A 6000-nucleotide genomic window follows, 5' to 3' on the forward strand; every position below is an offset into this window, starting at 1 on the left:
GTCCACGCAAAGTGAGGCTGCGGGACTGATAATAAGTGAACGGGTAAAGATCGATTACATCGACCAAGGCTTCACATTCACAACCTGCTTGCTGTGCCTTGAATGTTAAGCATGCGGCGCGGATTTCGCCGAAAACTATGACATGTGCCGCGAGATTACGGCGCGAGGTAGTGACTCTACAGAATCCCTCGCGTGGTGAAGGTGTATTGTACTGTGGTCGCCACGGAGGAAGGTGGTCGTCGCTAGAGTGTACTAGAAGCTTCTGGTACACTCTATCGTCGCCATGGTGGTCGCTGACTGCCATTATGGCTAGATGATTGTAGCCATATTAATTTGATAGATAAGTGGATGAATGGATTGATATGACTGTACCCTTTAAATTGGGCGGCGGCTAACGCCACCTAGCCTAACCAACGCGAATATGGCGACACAGCGCATGACCTCTAAATTTGCCGCTGCGCGCCCGTCATTGCGCGTTTGCCATCTCGAAGGCTATGCACAGCGTCACCATTTTACAGTAATTGCATTCATTGTTTATATATTATTTGCTGTGAGCTCTAAAAAAACTACCCTCTAAGGTTGTAAAAACATGAAATAAATGTTTTGCAAATAAATATTTTTGTTTTCAAAAACTAAATTGCGTTGTGTTGAGGAAGAAGTCGTGGACTCGTGGTTGCATAAACTACTTGGGAGATCCAGCAATGGCACTGCCATCGTCATCAATAGCAAGTTCGTGGCGGCCTTGGTGCGTGTGTAGTGCATGTGAACTAGAGTGTACTAGAAGCTTTTGAGTGGCGCGAGTGGCTGCTTGGGAGCGGCCATTTCGGCGTGGAATGATGCGGTGGCGCTCGCGTCGACCAATCTTCCCGGGCGGATGGCTGGCAGGCGTTCCGCGTACCTGTTGGTACCTCTCCGTCGCGCCTAGTGTGAAGATGATCTCCCTATTTTTTTTCTTATTCACATATTTCCCCTTTTTCGCGCAAATAAAGGTTATTTGACATTATTGTTATTGAAGTTGCTGCTGACCACACTGCAGCCCGAAGCAGCATAGCACATTGTACGATATAACGAGTGCGTTCTTTTTTTAATCTTTAAAGTGTACACATTTTAGACGAGCAACCAGCTGGCCGGAAGCGCCCCCCCCCCCCCAAAAAAAAAAGGAATATGCTGCACACAAAACGAAGAACTCTTGGTCCATTCCACGTAAAACACCAAAGCTGCAGACTCAAATAAAAGGCTCGTTGCTTGTGGCTGCCTGTGCACACGACAAAAAAGTAGACTTTATTGATATTGATTGAAGAACGGCAGAATTTTTCCAAACCTTCCTTTGGTTTTGAAATATGAGAACAGATTCATTGTTGTAGGACCCACAGAAATGCAAATACGTAATACTGCACAAGAATGTCTTAAATGAAACATAGTACTGGAAGATTTTGAGAGTTTAAAAATGCAACAACACTGCAAAGCAGAGCCGTAACTAATGATCATCATAATTGATAACATAAAAATGCAAGGTCTACATATTTATAAAACAATACATTTGCAATCAGGTAAATTGTAAAAAAACGTAAAATATAGAGCCAGGATACAAAAGATCACATAAAACAAAGCAAACAGAACGACAGAGTTCAGGTTGTCTTTCCAAAATGCATTTAAATAAAAAAAGATGTTATGGTCGAAAGATCGTTTGAAGGGACGCTGAAGCGCAACAATGAATTGGTTTAGATCGGTGAATTATGCACCGAGATCCCTAATGCTGCTAAATTTACCATCACAGGTTAGATACAAAAAGATTCAAGATAAAAGATTTATTTTGAGATTTCGCGTCATTATTTGCACGTTCTCTCGCTTACAAGCCTCTTCTAAGAAAAACTGTTTTTCTTCTTGGTGCACCGCCAAAAAATTAAGAGTGTAAAAAAATATGCACGAAAAATGACATCCTTTTTTACGCCACTGTAGCAATTATTAGCCTACTCAATTTTAATTGCTGCTGTGCGCTTTTGACACTGTAGAAGATTTCTCCTCTTGACTTCATTTGCGCGTATAGACCGTGGGTAAGGTCCGATGGTGGCAAAAATGAAGTTTCTGCTGCTCCACAACAGAGTGGGATGCTTGCAACAAGCTGCAGAGCATCTGAGGCTTCTCGAACAGTTACTAAACTGGACTTGCTGATTAGTTTCTCTTGCACGAACGCTTCACATTGCACGCTTCCATTGTCTGCACAGGTGAAGTATACGGCTCGTTGAATGCAAAGTTCACGAGTGCTAGGATTCAGTGAGCACGCTACGTACGACACGCCGGCAAATCTAGGAAACTCGTGCAGCGCCCATGACTTTGATGGTAGGACAAGACCACGAAGATCACCGAGAGTGACAAACGCGTCAGACGAGGGACTTGAGCTTGCCTCGTCAGCTTCGTCGCCATCTGAAGAAGTTGCACCGTTGGTATCCACAAGGAGCTGTGCAGGAGTGCTAATGCGTCGCCGTTTTCTGTTGCCATTCTCAGCCGGCACACACTGATGCCGCCGCTTTGTTTGGGTCTACGGAGCCGGAGTTTTGAGCGTCAAATATGCAGGCAGGTTGGGCAAGATCGTCGGGACTGCATCGGGTGCAAGGGTCGGCGTTCCCCTAGGAATTCGGACTTGAACACCATTGATTACATGTACGTAGTCTCTCACAATGAAATGCGGTTCGAAATGTAACTCGCACACACCACAATCGGCGTCAAGCGGCTTGTCAAGCCGATGGAGGTTCCGCTCCCAAAAAAGTCGTCGTTCTTCGTCTTTCGGGGCCTTAAAAAGCGAAAACTTCCGACTTTGTCGCACACGCGGATATCCAGTTGTGCAACCTGGCGCATAACAATGATTTAGACGCTGCTTCTTCGTCATTTCGCGACTAAAACCGAGATGCCGGCCATGCCGCCGAGCCAGCCGAGTAAACCAAGTGGGAAGATTGGGCGATGGCAGCGCCGCCGCTACTTTCGCCGCAAGTTGGGGATGGAGAAAGCAAGGGGAGAGTGTTTCGGTCGCGCCCCTCAAAAGTTCTAGTACACGCTATGTGAACATTGTTGCGTCTCTTAATTGCTCAGTATCGCGCCTGTACACTCGCAATTCTCCAAGATGTTTGGTTTCGCGATGATAATTAAAAAGTATTAGTCCCGGTAAGTGCATGTAAGTACATCAATCTGAAATATACAGGCAATTTTGATCCTCACAAGTGGTACCGGGTGTTCTGGAAGGATAACACACACTGCGGCCACTATCACGCTCAAGTGATTAAGCTTTACGGTAAGTCCGCGCCTCTTGTATTCCCAATACGAAAACAAAGAGTAAGAAGCAGTCGTTCTGAAGTTATTTACTGGTCATATTTTCTTAGGTACCGAGGATGATGCAAGGAATGCAACAGAAAAACGACCATCCATTTCGCAGACCCGGTCGAGACTCCTCCGATAGCTGCACTTCAAATGAAGTGGACAATGAGTCGTTTAAAAAAGTAAGTTGAAATTGGTGACACTGCAGCTGATATGCTACTTGTAGCGTAATTATTACCGACAGCGAAGTTTGGCTATTGACATTGCGGCTGATGTGCTACTGTGGCGCATTTACAATCGACAGCCAATTTTGCTGTGCAACTGGTGCCGTGTCACACATGAAGCAGCAATGCTCTGATATACTCCCCGCCCCCTTAGCAAATATATCAGAGTATTGCTGCTCCACTACTGCGCAGGTGCCGGAACGTCGTATTGAAGGTGTTAGTAAAGTTGCAGTATGCTTAAGCGCTGTTTTATTCTATCGTGGTATGAGCGCAGCTTAGTCACATTTTTTTGTACCATTGACTGGTTTAAAATTATTTTTGCTTGTGCAAATATACGCCCTGTCTGTGCTTGCAAACTAGCAGTGAAATTTGTGTGTTGGGTTGTCTGCAGTTGTAAGAAACACGACGTCAAGCTGCTGTTAAGCAGAAGACAAAGCATGTCAGCAACCGTTTTAAGAAGCAGCAGGGAGGCCTGCTGTTTGCTAATGCTGAAAAAAAGAACAGAGAAAGATTTGATTGATATGTGGGGTTTAACGTCCCAAAACCACTATATGATTATGAGAGACGCCGTAGTGGAGGGCTCCGGAAATTTTGACCACCTGGGGTTCTTTAACGTGCACCCAAATCTGAGTACACGGGCCTACAACATTTCCGCCTCCATCGGAAATGCAGCCGCCGCAGCCGGGATTCGAACCCGCGCCCTGCGGGTCAGCAGCCGAGTACCTTAGCCACTAGACCACCGCGGCGGGGCAACAGAGAAAGAGCTTCAGAAAGAAGTGAATATATATGCTCAGGGCTCAAAATACAAAAGCATTAGAAAGAATAAGCCTACTTGAAAATGCCCTTCGCAGCAAAAATTTCCAAACAGGTTTATCATTTCTTCATAAGCTGTTGTAACGCACTGCTGCTAGGGTTGTATGCAGCAGCAAGTTGCTCTATTCTTATAGCGTGCAATTTTGCTGAAAAGCAGAATGATATGTAAGCTCATGGGTGGCATGGATGCATGCATGTTTTTCTAATCACTTGAAAATGTTCTTTTACAACTTTCACAGTGTAGTGGATATTAAAAAGAACGCCACTTGGTCAAAATTTCCTGAGCCCTCCACTACGGCATCCCCTATAATCACACCGTGGTTTTGAGACGTGACATGCAACGTATCATTACACTTTAATTGCATATCTCAACTGCATGCTATGTTTATCATATATATTATTTGACCATGCACACCTAGAATGGTACCGCGACAATTAAGGGTGCAATATACTTTATTTCTGCACACTCTACCTTTTCATTGTAGCAAGGAACCTTGTCCTTTGCGGGTGTTGCAGCCGCAAGCCTCAAAAACAGAAACGACTTGCACCTTTGCCACCACTATGTGCTGCGACGCTGGAACCACCACAGCCACCACGGACAGCCCTGAAGTAGCCCACTCAAGTGAGATGGAGGCTGTACCACTTATCAATTATGTGCCCACTGACAGAGAGGTATCATAAAACTTTAGTATGCTTTGTCTTGAAGATATATTGCTTTGCTTTAATGAGAAAATGTGCATTGACAAACTAATGTGTGCACATCATCTTTGACTTGTTTTATAGGTGCATCGGAGCAAAGGAATTGCCGTTCCCAAGAGGTTGTACAATCACCCCATGGGCATGAAAAGACAGACCCGTTTTGTTCGTGAGGCGGCCGTTGCCATTTTTTATACAGCAGGCCAAGTCGGTAGAAGTGTTACTGGCCCAGCCTCGAATCGGTCTGAAGGGGAGGCGAAATCTCCCTAGGAGAAAGAAACATATGCCGTGTTTTCAGGTAGGTGAAATTTTGCAATCTGACCAAAATTCATGGAAGTTGGTGGCTCCGTTTTCGCATGTAATCAGCCGAGGTTTCACTGCCAACTTGTGTTATAATTACTTACCAAAGCTTCAAGTGTAGCTTTTGCCCACTGGAGCTGGGTGCTTTTATGCAAGAATCCACAAACTAATTTTAAACAATATTAGAGAGGCAGACTGGTAGTCTGCCTCTCTAATATAACTCCTACTTATTTCCTTGTCATAATGACTCCTCTGTTTAGAGTGCACATAATTGTCGCTTAATAAGTGCCTGTAACTTGCTTTGCTTTTGATCATGCAGATTTCTTCAACCATTTTTTTGAAGCACACCGTTCTGATTGGAGAGGTTGAGCAAATGAAGAAGCTCCTCAATAAAGCTTTGGCAAACAAAATTAATGACTTTATGAAATCAAAAGATTAACCAAGGAACGGCACATCAAATAAAATATTTTGTTTGATTTTTGTGTTCATATTTGTGTCCTGCTTGCTCTGATGTAGCGGTGCCCCTGCCAGTTGGCTAAGCACCGATTCGCTTGTGGGCCGATCAGGGTAGAATGCTACACTTCTAGGCTGGCACACGAGTACTGGTACACTGATAGACTGGTGCACTGATAGACTGGTACACTGATATACTGATACA

This window comes from Rhipicephalus microplus, chromosome 4 (assembly GCF_043290135.1).
Source record: "Rhipicephalus microplus isolate Deutch F79 chromosome 4, USDA_Rmic, whole genome shotgun sequence".
Lineage (NCBI taxonomy): Eukaryota > Metazoa > Arthropoda > Arachnida > Ixodida > Ixodidae > Rhipicephalus > Rhipicephalus microplus.